Raw genomic sequence first — 13708 nt, 5'->3', positions numbered from 1 at the left:
GTAGCCAAAAATAAATAAATAAAAATAAATTAATTAAAAAAAAAATAAAGATGACGTGGGGGTGAGTCTTTTTCTCCCAGTTTTCAAAAAATTATGCAAGTGATATATGTGTTAGAAATACAGATAAGAAAAAGAAAAAAATCAGTCACAGTCCTTCTGCCAAGACATAACCCCTACTTAGACTTTGATATAATGCCTTTTAAACCTCGTTCTCTCTCTCTGAGACATACATACATGTATACACCTAACACACACACAAACATTACAAAAAAATAAATGAAATCCTGCTATCATAGCATTCTATAATTTGCTCTTCCTCACTTAGTATATTTTAAGTCAGTAATTACAAATCTACATACAATTTTTGATGACTTTCTGGGTACTATTCAACATGTGGATGTATCAAAATCTATTCAACCTCTTACATTGTACATTTACTTCTAATATTTAATGACTATAAACAATGTTGCAAAGAACTTTTAAACCCATCTTGGTGCACTTTTCCGATTATTATTTTATGATTAATTATCAGAGAAAATTGATCAATTTACTTTCTCACCTGTATCTCTAAACCTGGCTAACAGTGGACATTTTATTTTTTATTTTTTTTTTAATTTGATAGGTGAAAAATGGCATCCCATGTAGTTTTGTTTGCATTTCAGATGACTAATTTTTTCATAATTACGGGCCATTTATATTTCTTTTTTAATAGCCTGTTCCTTTTTTGGCTATTTTTATTTTGGAGTATTGGGGGTTTTTCTTATGGAAGCAGAAGAGCTCTTTACATATTGTTGATAATAATTCTTTGTCACAGAGTTGCAAAATCTTTTTTCCAGTTTTCTCTTGCCTTTAGATCATACTTTTTTTGAAGCTCATTTGGGAGAATAGTCATGATAGGAAGAACATTCCAAAAGGAAAGAGTAATGAGAAATTTACCCTCTTAGATACAAAATGTATTATAAAGCTACCATCCTTAAAGTATTGTGGAACTGGCACAGGAACACACAGAAAGGTCACTGGATACAACTCAGAAACAGATCCAAGAATATATGAGTTCGGTAGGTGATGGTGGTGTTTGGATAGCTGGCTATTACAAAAATTATATTCGATTTCTTTCCCACTCCAGAATTAAAATGGATTCCAGATGGATTAAAAATGTAAAAAAATCTTAAAAAAACAAAATTAATCCTCTTGTTGTGGGCAGTAACCAGGAAAAAAAAAATGCGCTTTGCCTACCTAAAAAACCCCAAGAAAACATTTTGCAACAAATACCCGAAAGGAAGTGTGCGAGTTAACCACGTGGAGGTAAAGAGAGGCTCAGAAGGGCACTCCAGGCTCAGGGAACCCGTTCGTGCAAAGGTCTGGAGGCTGAAAGACGGCAGCATGCCCACTCTAAAGAGAGGGTCAGAAATCGAACTTAGGGCGCCCAAAACGGATCCGGGGCTGAGTCCAGGTCCACCCCCACAGGCCGTCTTAATTGTAAAATAGCACTTTTCCCATATATGGTACTTAATGTCTGTTCTGGTAGAATGACATGGGTCAGGGAAAACAGCTCGCGGGGCGGGGTGTCAGAAACCCGGACTTCCCCACTCTGCTCCCGCCTGGCCTCGCCCTGGGTCAGGCAATGCGCCAAAATCCCGGCCGGGAGGCCTCTGCGAGTCTAATCCTCCTGATTGGACTCTCTCTGTGTCAATCTTCCTCCTGGAACCTGGCTGTTTGTTGGGCCCGCCCTAGGGGGCGGGGCTCCCGCCTAGGAAGCGCGGGGGAAGGTGGAGAGGGTGGAGGTGGGGGCGAATGGGGAGAATGAATTCCCACCCCTCTGGCCCCATAGGCTCCGCCCGCTGCCTTCCCACAGGTCAAGATACCTGTCCATCATGACCAGAAGCGGGCTGGAGTGGGTGAGACAACTCGGGAGGCGGGTTCGTCCCGCCAGGCTCCGCCCCGCAGCCGGCGCCCGGCTCGGAATGGGCCCGCGCGGAGAGGGCGGGGCGGGAAGGAGGCGAGGAGCCGAGCAGGGTGCGGTGAGGCGCGCATATCACCGCGGTTCCTGAGCAGGGTACCGAAGGCTGAGCGAGGCTGACCTGCTGCAGCTCCCGCCTCGCGCGCTCGCCCCATCCCGCAGTCGCCAGAGCGCTCGAGAAAGACCTCTCGGGAGAAGCAGCGCTTGTTCCCCGGGGCAGATCCAGGTCCAGGTGAGCGAGCCCCACCGGCGGGTCCCGCCCCAAGCAGACGGACGGCTACGGGACGCGCGGCGTCTGGGGCGAGCGGGCCGACGTGTGGTTCTTGGCCTCCGCGCGGCCGGCGACCGGCGCGGGCGGGCGCGAACGCTGCGGGGCCGGTCCGGGGCACCGCATCCTTCGCTCCGGGAGGGTCTCCCGGACCTCTGCGCGGACGCTCGGGGAAGGCGCCGATGGAAGCGAGGCCTCGGGGAGCAGAGGAAGGCTTCGGGGGCCGAGCGCTCCCCGGAAACCCTCCGTTCCCCCCGCCCCTCCCGCTGGCGCACTCCGCCAGCCGGGCACCCGGGAGCCTCGACCTCCCCCTGCTGCCGGGGCACGCGCCCCGCCCTTGCCTCGCCCAGTGCCCAAGTTGGGCAAACTTTTTAACCCCTTCTGGGGAGCCTCTGTCCCTTGGACCCAGCCGCACGGGTGAGGGAAAGGCGGGAGGCTCGGGGCGGGGGCTCCTTTGGAAGTTGCCCGGCGTTTTCGAAACGGAGGTAACGGGTAGGCGGGGACCGTTTGGCAGCTGTCAGGGCGCCCTCCTGAGTCAGAATCGGACAGTCCTGCTGCAGACATTGCGCTCGGCTGTTTCAGCCCTCCGCTCCAGACTTCCTCATTCGGCCGGCTGCGATCGGCTGGGCGGAGGAGGGGAACAGGGAGAAGTGCGGGTGGGTGCATGGGAAGGGGTACCCGGCGGAGACCGCGGCTCGACGCAGGAAAGACGCCCCTCCTCCCCCACAGATCCTCGTCCGTTGACTTTTGACTTCTGCTCCCCGGGAGAGGAAGGCCCGCACCAATCTCCGCGGGCCCGGCGCGCACCTGATTCCAGCGCACCTGCGGGCCGCCCCAGCAGGGCGGGGGCGGGGAGAGCTGGGCCCTGCTCCTCTAGGATCCGGCCTGGGCTCTTGCATCGTTCCCGTTTGGGCCAGATCCGGAGTTTTCTACTCACCTCCCACCCCCACCCCGCCCTATGTGTCCGTGTGCAGGGTCCTCACCCCATGCTATCCTGGGGCCACGCCGAGGGCGGGACTGCATCCCCCCTCCCATGCCTCCCGAGAACCCCGGTGTCTCAAACAGGCCGAGTACCCTCCTGGACCAGGTTGCCGGCTGTCTTGAGGCGGGGGCAGGGCGAGCGTCGGGGCTGCTGTCTGCGGCCCCACCCAGCCGGTGTGGGGAGAAGGTTCCGGGAAGTCCCAGGTCCTGGGGACCGGCGGTTCTCTCCGCTGGGCAGTTGAGAGGCCCAGTCGCTTCTCGGTTCAGTGCACCCTTTCCTGGGTTTAACAGGATTGCAAAGTAACTGTTGAGTAACTGTTGAAGGGGAAGAGCCTTAGCGCCTCCCTGCAACACTGTGGCCATTTCTCACTATCTGAGCCTGTAACCTCACCCGGTGCTTTATTCCCTTTCTGGTAAGGAGGGAGGCTGCTTTAAGGCCTATTTAGACAGTCACTTGATTAGTATTAGTCAGTTTATGTACAAGGCTGCTAGGGGTGGGGGGAGGGTACACAGATGTGTAACTGAGCAAATATTTAACTGGCTTCTCTGTGCCAGGGACTCTGCCAGGTGGTAGGGGGGTGAGGTTGAGCAAGACCTGGCCCCTGCCCTGGGGCATCTAGGGGAGAGCTGAAACAAATCTGCAGATGACTCTAATGTGAGGCGAAGATGACAGAGACCCCAGAAGGGTGCTGTGAGTCATGGGGATTGGGAGAAGGGAGCCAGCCTATCCGCGGGGGAACCCAGAGGCCTCTGCCCACGGGCAGTTGACAGTCCTCAGGGGGAAATAGTGGCCCAGTGACTGAAATACAAAAGCAGCCTGTGATGAGTGTCCCAAGCAGGCCGCAGACAAAGGACTCGAGGAATTCTGAGAGGGGGCCACTACTGTCTGGGATGAGGAGGGAAGCCGCCCCCAGGAAGGAGGACGTTGCAGGTTTGGCAAACCGAGGCAGGCATTTGGTGTCGTGTCGGGAAAGTGAGGACTCATTTAGTGGGTAATTGAGGGGTAATTAAAAACATCAAGAGATTGCTCCATGTAATTTGAGAGCCGCTGTGCCCCCAGATGGCTGCAGGGTGACACTGAAAAGCTCTACCCTTCACATTCAGCAAGTCCCGGCAGTGCCCGTGGGCAGATCCAGGTGCTGGGGTTGGCAGGCTCTGTTTGGGGAAGGGCAGCCCAAGAGGTGCATTCTGTGGGGCTCCTAGTCTGAAGGGCACATGAGGGGAGAGGATGGAGAGGGGCAGGGCTCTCTGGTTTTTATTTTTTATTTTTAAACTTTTTAATCTAAGGGGCTGGAGATGGGACAACTTCCCTCTTACAGGATGAAGGACGCATGTTAATCACGGCCTGCCTCTTGCCCGTTTTTGCTCCAGAAAAAGACAAAACAAGGATCTGTTAGGGCTTTTTAAAGGGAGAAAAGCACACTCAAAAAATGCTGCATTGTTGTGTTGCCTGGTGGAGGGTATTGCTAGAAGCCAGGCTAGCTGTGCTTTCTTCACTTCCTCTTCCAGCTAATCCTTCCATAAAGTACTTAAGACAGCCCTTACCAGCTTGACATCTTTATTTCAAAAGGAGAGGCGGGCTTGGCTGTTGTTTTCCTCTGAGCCTGGCCCTTCCCTTCTCTTGGAGGGGGAGAAAGAGAAACCCAAGGCAAAGGGAAAAAAGAAAAAAAAAAATCCGTGCCTTGACAGCTTCCTCCCAAGCATCATGTTCCAAAAATATTTAGAATAACAAAATCTGTGTGTCGTCTTAATTAAACAAATGTCCTAATTTGCTGAGCATAAAACAGCATCTCTGCCCGCAGGGGCAGGAAGTGCCTTTTCCCTTTGTGCAGCCTCAGAGAGTCACTGCCTCTCGGCTTTAACCCTTGGTGTGCTGAGCCCCTGGGCTTAAGCCCTCTGGTGACAATGGCGTGGAACCCTGGCTGCCCCCTGGGAAGCAGTGAGCCTGTGACTTATGGAATCCCGTTCTTCAGAGCTGGGAAGAGTGGGGTCGTGAGCTTTGGCACTAGGCAGAGTTCAGCTCCCGACCCTGACACTTATATGACTGTAGGCAAGTCATGTCACCTCCCTGAGCCTCAGTGTCCTCATCTGTAATATGGGAATCATGGTACTTATCCTGCAGGATTAGATGGAAGAACTAAAAGAAATAAAGCATATAAAGGGCCTGATATATAGTGACTATGTACGTTTTTAACTTAACTCCTGGGTTGTCAGGTGAGGAAATGGGAGGCGGGGTAGATGGATTGCCCGGCTCTTAGCTCAGTGCTCTTTGTACTTCTAAAAATGGTGTGCTTGTGTGTGTGCAGTGCTCATTGACCACAGAGCCCGAGTGGTAAAAACACAGGTGCTTCCGGGGCCCATCTGCTGATGCTTCTGGATGCTCTTGGTGATGAGCTTGTGCTCACTAGCCTTGTTGCAGGGCCCTGGCCCGGGCAGAAGGTACACAGACTCACTGCGATTGTAGTTCTCCAACACGGTTTCCGTGATCTAGGAGAGAGCCAAGGGACTTTTAGTGTCTGGAGGCCTGGCTTCTGGCTCCGGCTCTGGTTGGGTGAACATTTGATTTTGGTAGAAGGTGCCATATCGCTCCATAAAGGCATCATAGCAGTTTATGTGTCCACCAGTTATACCTGAGAGGGCCTGGGAAACTGAAACATGCACTTTACTTTCTCCAAGATTAATTTTAATTTCTCCAAGATGCCCCAGTTTCTTAGGCACTCTCATGCCCTGTTGGTAGGAGTCTAAGTTGTAACAGCTCTCTTTTTGGGAGGTGGTTTGGCAATATCTGTCAAAGCATTGTCTTTCTGACTGATTTCTAGGAACTCACCCGGCAGGTAAACTCAGACGTGCAAAAGGAAATGTCCGAGGATATTCTTTGCAGCATCGTCATAGAAAAAGACAGGAAACAAACTAACTGTCCATTAAGAGGGTCAAATAAATCATGGCACGGCTGTACAGTGGGAATCCTTGCAGCCCTTAAAAAAATGAGGCTGACCTATAGGTACCGATAGGCCATACTCTTCAAGATATATTGTAAGTGGATAAAACTAGAAGCAAAGTAGGATACATGTTGCTCCCTTTTGGGTGAAACAGGGTATGTCGCCTGGGCTCTATGCACGGAAAGCTACAGAAACCCGCGTAATAGTGGTTGTCTCTAGATAGGGCCCAGGAAGCCGGAGTCCGGGGTGAGCATTACTTTTTTCACTAGATGCCTTTTTACATGCGTTGCCCTTTAAATAGTCAAAAATTCAAAATTTTCTTAGTTTTATTATCTATACAAATAAGTGGTTGGCTGGCCAGTCTTAGAGGTCTCCACTTTAAAATGCATTGCTCAGGATCCCAGATTGCACACTGAGTGCCTATAGTATGCAGGGAAGGAGGAAGGGTCTTAAAAATGGGCTGAATTGCTCTGTGGTTGGAACATTTTCGGGCCTGTTTTCTTCTCCATGATGTCATATTATCACCAGAGTAACCCCTTTAAACAAATGTCTACTCTGATCCACTCCCTTGTGTTCTGGAAAATGGTAGATGATTGCTTTTTCTCTGCAGTATGAGAAAAGGAAGCCTGCAAGATGTGTCTGGAAAGTATTTCAGGATGCCCCTTTGCCAGCTTTCCCACAATCCCCCTGGCTCCAAATGGTCCTCTTGTCCTTGCCTGGGGAGACCACCCTGACCAGAAGACCAGACCTTTATTCTCTTGGGTCCTCCTCATTTGGAAACTTGGGGTCATTGCAACCCACCCCGTCTCCGGTTGTCCCTCACACATCTGGCCTGTGGTTTTTATGTATTAATAACATTGGAAAAGCCCAAATTCTTGAGAAAATGTGATCAGAGGGGTGTTTTGAATTGGAGGGCCCCGATCCCCTTCTCAAGGAGGACTGCCTTAGTCTTGCATGATGTGGGCCCCGGAGAAGACGTAGGCTCTGCTCATCACCGAGTTGGTGCTTTCAGCCAGTGGAAGACCCCTTCAGGGTCTCGGGCAGGGCTGTGTCCCTCCCAGGCAGCCTGTAGGCCTCCTGGAAAGATGGTGTGAGTCACACATGAGTACCCAAAATGAGCCTGCGTCTAAAATGGGCCTGCCGCCCCATGGGCGGGTGGTTTGAAGTCTGGATGCCAACCTGTATCTGCCCCCTCTGCCCGCACCTGCCCCTCAGGCTTTGAGGGCACCAGATATTTGGGGAGCAGGAGGGGAGCTGCCCCCTTGCGTCTGATGCGGGTCTCTTTAAAAAGTAACTGAGGCAGGCAGGCAGGCTGCTGTTGGAATTTCTCAGGCCCCCATTCTGCCGACTGGTTTCTCCAGCCTGAGGTGATTCAGCACCTGGGATGGGACACAGCACACCCGGGCCTGGGCAGGTGGGCCCAGAGAAGGCTCCTGGCCAACCTTCGGCTGAGGGCGAGGCCGTGTAGGGAGTTTCTCCACAGCCTGACTCTCAGGTTCTCACAGCGGTGCCTTCAGCAGCTGTCTTCATCTCTAGCCTGGGTGGGGAAGCCTCCCGCTGTGGCTGGAGGGAACCTTGCAGGGCCTTCTGGAAGTTGCCACTGAAGGGTATGGCTTCCTGCCTGGGCAGGTTGGGCTGTGGCCTGCAGGGAAGTTGAAGGTGCAACTGATCTTCCCCCCGCCTGCAGGCACTTTCTTGGGGCCTCTCAGAGGTCCTTGGTCCTTATGGTCCTTACCGTGTTGCCCAGAGGACCAGGGGTCCTCCACGGGAGGTCCCTCTCTCACCTCCGTGGATGTTATCTTGGGAACTTCTATCTCAGGTTTTCTCTTCCTTTCATTTAACTCTAATCCTGAATGATGCCCTGCTTAAAAGGAAAATCAACAGCAACAGGACAGTCCTCCCTACTGAATTTGCTTAGGATTGTAGAATGTCTGAGCTGGAAGGGGTCTTAGGGATAGTGTAATTTTTGCTGCCTCCCCCCCAATTAGAGGAGTGAGTCGCCCAAGCTCATTCTGTGAGTTGGCAGAAGAAAGCTCTGGCCCCTGGTTTCCTTCAACCCCAGTGCCTTTCTCTCAAAATCATGTGGCCTCGCTTAAAAGTGTTTTTGAGCTGTTATCATGCCTTTCCTCAACTTTATGCACTGTTTAGCCCAGCAACACGTACTTAGCTCCTTTAATCTTCCCTCAAGAGTCTGTTTTTCCACACCCTTAATCTTTTTCTTTTTGGGGGTTGTGGGGGAGGGGCCCAAGGGTTAAGAAATGGGGTGAGAAGTGTTTCGGGTTTCTCTGAACTCCTTCCAGTTGGACAGTTCCACTTGGGCTGGAAGTTCCTGCAGCTCAAAAATCAATATTTCACATGGGGCAGCGCCAGGCAGCGAGCGGGTGGGCCACTCAGAGAGTCACACCGGCTTTCCACGGTCTTTCAGCCAGTTCTGGTTTCTAGTAATTTTAAGTCACTTAACGTCTTGGGTGATCGATGTGTTGTATCTTTGATACAAAACCCACGTAGAGGGAACCAAACCAGGGCTTTGGGATCTGGTGGAGCTAGGACCAGACCCTTGCCTTTCCTCCCACTGTTAGGCTGGAGCCTCAGTTTCCTCATCGGCCACATGGAGGTGTCGCTTTTGTAGGCTTGTTGTAATTTACATATAAATATATGCCAAGTGGGCCAGTCCTTGTCCTCCTCCTCTTCCTCCCTTTTGCAGGTTGTCACCAACATCCTCTGTCCTCGGGTGGTAGGAGATGTACGTTCAGCTTTTAAAGATTTTGAATTTGCGCAACAAGCCTGTCCCTCGATAACAAGGTGCGGTGAGATGACTGAGGAACCTGCGAAAAGATTCCCTGGGCTTGGAGGCTGAGGTTTTCCAGGCCTGCAGCCTTTGCATTCTTCTCCCCAGACCATACAGTTCAACTGGTGACTGATCTGAGTCGGTTTAAGCATTTTAAAAAAGTGATTATAAAGCTGCCAGGGCACCTTTTTTTCGAGTTGTCTATGTTCAAAAGCCGCCACATTTCCTGTGTTTTGCATTAAGTCACAGGGCTGGAGAAGGCAGCTTCCTGTCTGATAAACATAAAGATGAGGCATTTGGAACCATTTGGGTGACTTAATCTAACTGGGCTGGAATGGGGGAGAAGGTTTTAGACCCCGCTGAACTTGAGAGGTCAGAGGCGGGGTCTTTTTTCATCTCTCCATCCCCAGTTTCTCGCCAGCGCCGGGCATGGACTTGACCTCTCGTCCTTGTTGCATGAGTGGAGTTCAGGTCTCACTGGTACCTGTGCCCGTAAGCCTGGGGACGCGGAGGCCCAGGCAGCCAAAGCTCTAGATTGCCATTTAGTGATCTCTCCATTTCATAAAAGGCGGATGCTCAGTACTTGTCTGGAAACCTCTGGGGTAAGAAAGTTGGTGGCAGGTAGCTATTTTAAAGTTTTTGTCTATTTTTTAATATTGAAGAGCCAGCTGTTGGGTATTGATCCCAAATTTCTTGGCCAAGTCAGTCATCAGAGATGCCTTGGGCTCCTGCTGTGTGGCCTGCCCTGTGCTGGGCCTGCTGGGGCTTCAGTGGGGACGAGGGCAGAGAGTCCATCCCTGGCCTCAGGAGCCTTACCCTTTATTAGGGAGTTGGGACACTGGGACAGAGACTTGGGACGTTAGGAAGCCCGTGCCACCCTGAGTGAGCAGGGATTTCTGGGCATCTCGAGCCAGCTTCCTGGAGGCTAGGATCACCTGGGAGGAGGAGGGAAGATGAGGAAGGTGGGCAAGGAAGGAAGGAAGAGGCTCTGGTGGAGGGACACTGGCCTGGTAATCAGGATATCTAGGTTGAAGTCCCAGCTCTGCCCGTAATAGTAGTAATAATAAGAGTTAAATTTGATTGACCACTTGCTAGGTACCAGGTGCTTTGCTTGTGCTTTTACATGAATTCTCTCATTTAATTCATTCCCAGGAGGTAGGAAGTTAATCCCCATTTTACAGATGAGGAGACTGAGCAGGGATTCAGACTCAGGCGCTCTGATCCCTGTGTGTCCTTACAGATGCCCTTCCCTCCTGGGCTTGCCTGTTCTCACTTGGCAGTGAGGGGTTGGACTGGTCCCTGAGTCCTCCTTCCTTGACAGTGGCCGAGAATTAATGAAAAGAGTAGAGCTTTGGGCCGGGGCAGAATGGGGCTCCTCATCCCTAGTGCAGTTGGCTGTTTGGAGCGAGGTTGCCAGTTCGATAGTGTTGCCTTGGCTACTGACTTCACCTTTAACCTCAACCGACCATTTTTCAAATGTGTGTGTGTGTTTTGTCCTAAGGGAGGGCAGCGTAAATCCCGGCTGCCGTGCCTGCCTGCTGTTGGCGGGGCCCTGGCTGGTCCTCACTGGGAGCCAGCCAGCCAGAGGGCCCACCACCATCTCCATAGTGGGCTCTTCTTGACATCAGCCCACTTGCAGACTTGCATTCCTCTCGCTTCATTTGTCCATCTGTCTATCATCATTCAGTAACCACTCCTCGGAGCTTTACAGTGTATGCTGGGTGCTTGCCTGGGTGCTGGGAATAAGGAGGGGAAGGAATCAGGGGCCCTTGTTTCCAGGAGCTGTTGGTGTCCCACCAGAGTGCTGGAGGCCCAGGGGGATCTGAGGAGGCTTCCTGGAGGAGGCAGCATCTGAGCTGATTGCAAGGTAGGGACGTGGCACAGCACGTCCAGGCAACAGGGCTGGGACCTTGTTCATTCACTCAGACTTCGGTGGAGCTTTGTTCAAGGGTGATGCAGGTGGCCGAGGCCCTCTGAGTCACCCTGGACTAGTAAAAGATTTCTTCTCCCCCTTAGTGGCTCCAGGCCCCAGCCCCATCTCTAAGCCCCTTAAGCAGCCCAAATGGCCCATTAAGGTCTGCTTCCCTGTGCCATTTCCTGGGAAATGTGGCGGTACGGGATTCCACTCCCAGGCCCTTAACCTCTGGGTGGCTGCTGGGAATTCTGCCTGTGTCCTCTGCTTATGTGGTCAGCAAGCACACTGTTCCCAGCTGAAGGATCTGGGATGAGATTTTTCATGGAGTGTTGAGAGAGACAATTGTTCCTGGAATAAGTTCCCCTTTTTTTTTTTTTTTTTTAATTAAGTTATTTTTTATTTTATTTTATTTTATTTATTTTTGGCCGCATTGGGTCTTCGCTTAGGATGTGTGCGGGCTTTCTCTAGTTGTGGCGAGCGGGGGCTACTCTTTGTTGCAGTGCGCAGGCTTCTCATTGCGGTGGCTTCTCTTGTTGCGGAGCACGTGCTCTAGGCGTGTGGGCTTCAGTAGTTGTGGCTCGCGGGCTCCAGAGCGCAGGCTCAGTAGTTGTGGCGCACGGGCTTAGTTGCTCTATGGCATGTGAGATCTTCCCGGACCAGGGCTTGAACCCGTGTCCCCTGCATTGGCAGGCGGATTCTTAACCACTGCGCCACCAGGGAAGCCCCTAGTTTCCCTTTTTAAAGTAAAAGAAAAGCGGGGAGGGGAGGTTTGTTTATAGCACAAACAATATAATAACAAACCTGGCAAGAAGCAAATTTGCCCCTCACTCCATCCACTGTTTGCATTTTTCTGGGTTTCCTGTCCATATACTTGCATATTTTACAAAATTAAATGCTAAAATTAAATATTAAATTAGATACCGTCGTGTGTTCTGACTACTCAGTGCTGTAATATAAAGTTTCCTATGTTGCAGCAGTCTCCACAGTTATTATTTTAATGGCTATGCTATGGTCCATGGTGGGAAAGAACCATTATTGACTTTGCCAGAATGTTCCATGGGTTTTATTGAGTCTTTTGGAAATTCATTCATTCAGCAAATACAGAAGCTGCTGGGTGGTTAGGATGTAGATGAACGAGACGTCCCAGATCCTACCCTCAAGGGGCTCACAGTCTATACCCAGGGAAGAATCACTTCACTTGGGTGTCGTGGGTTGTGATGGTGGTGAGCCCTGGAGAAAGTGGTAGCTTAGACGCCCTGGTAGAGTTGATGGAAAACAGGTAAAACCACTTTGTCATCAGTGGTGAGAAAGCGCAGGAACGTGGACCTGGGAGATCTTTCTGGGCTCATTGGAGGAAGATCTTTATGCCCTCCCTCCCTGAGTGGTTGGTTCATGCAGGTCTGGACCAGAAAACGGCCGGGGTGGGGTGGCGGTGGGCGGTGGTGAGGGACAGCGACTCCGAGGGACCATGTCAGTGGGGAGGCGGGGGGTCCTGGCCCTCCTGAGGGAGGCCCCTTGGTGACCACGGTGGGAGGCGGCCAAGGGTGGGGACAGCAGTGGGGGTGCGGTGGGGACATCTGAGAATGTCCAAAGCCAGACAGGCCACTTGGGTTGTGCTATGGCTCCTGCCTCTGGGGAAGGAACCAACTGTAGCAACAAGTTGCAACAGTGTAGTTTTGTTGTAAAGAGGAAGTTGCAGAATCCTAGTGGCTGCTTTTGAGCAGACAGACGTTTCCAACAGTAAAGGAGTTTTTGGGGGCGAGGTGGGGCGGGGCTGGGTGTGAGGGGAGAAGGCGGGTGGTCAAGGGCCTAGAAACTGGGCTACAGTGTCTTTGCTCTGGTGTTTTCTTTCATTCCAGATAAATGGCTTCTTCCCTCTTTCCAGCTGCCCTCTGCCCCTGTCCCCCAGCCCCAGCTTCTGGCTCAAGGGAGCCTGGCCTGAATGCTGCAGTCTTCCTAGAGCGCAGGAGAGAAGCCAGCCCCATCCCCGCAGGGAGTGAGAGGGAACGAGAGGGCCAGGGCGGGACGTGGTCACTGGGACACCTCCGTGGTTCTGTCTGTTTCAGGTTTTGCCGACCTCATTGGGTCCCCTCTCCAGGCTGCAGCGGCGGTTTGGATCAGTACCGGGTCCGCAGGGTTGAGGTTTGAGTAGGAGAGCTCTGTCCCGGTCCTCTGTCGTGTGCTCCCCGCTCCGTCAAATACACACTCAAAAAACCAAAAACGAACCCTAAACCTCACCTAACCTTAGTTTTTACATATTGACGTTAAATTAGTAATGAGAATAAACCATTAGCTGGGAATTTCAGCACTTACTAGATTATAATGTTCCCTGGTGGTCAAGGTGAGGTCCAATGTGTATCTTTTTAAAATCTCCTGTCACCTTATTTACACCATTGTTTGGCGGTGATTATAGACTAGAGATTATCTTTGAATTTATTCTATTTAAAATTATTTACCAGCTTTTATATTGGAGGAGGAGAGGTGGGGCAGGAATAGAGAATTAGATAAAGCAGAAGGAGGCAGCGGGGTGTGGGGAAGGGAGTGGGTGACTCTGGAAGTGGCAGCGGCGTTTAAATCCCATTTTCACTCAGTTTATTTATTCATTAAATATGTATCAAATGCTGGCTGTGTGCTAGAGACTGTTTCAGTGCTGGGGATACATGACTGGATAAAAGTAACCAAAGTCTGTGGTTGACATTCCAGTGGGGAGAAGCAGACAGCAGCCAGACAAACAGGCTCACTGTGGCACGTCAGGGTGGTGGTCATGCTGTAGAGAATGGTGGTCAGGTGAAGGCATGTACAGAGCACCACAGACCGGGCTGCTTAAACAACAGAAATTTACTTCTCACAGTTCTGG

At 51.5% G+C, this 13708-nt stretch overlaps 1 protein-coding gene across 1 annotated transcript in view; it reads left to right on the top strand.

Annotated features, from left to right (window-relative positions):
- The first annotated feature begins 1986 nt into the window (after positions 1-1986).
- The window catches only part of MYH9 (myosin heavy chain 9), a 91429-nt gene continuing 79707 nt past the window's right edge, over positions 1987-13708 (top strand). Inside the window, exon 1 of the mRNA XM_068562103.1 lies at positions 1987-2192. The gene's annotated coding sequence lies outside the window, so the exon portion shown is untranslated. The remainder of the gene's footprint in view (positions 2193-13708) is intronic.

Source organism: Eschrichtius robustus, chromosome 13 (genome assembly GCF_028021215.1).
Source record: "Eschrichtius robustus isolate mEscRob2 chromosome 13, mEscRob2.pri, whole genome shotgun sequence".
NCBI lineage: Eukaryota > Metazoa > Chordata > Mammalia > Artiodactyla > Eschrichtiidae > Eschrichtius > Eschrichtius robustus.
This window is presented reverse-complemented; position numbering and strand designations above follow the sequence as displayed.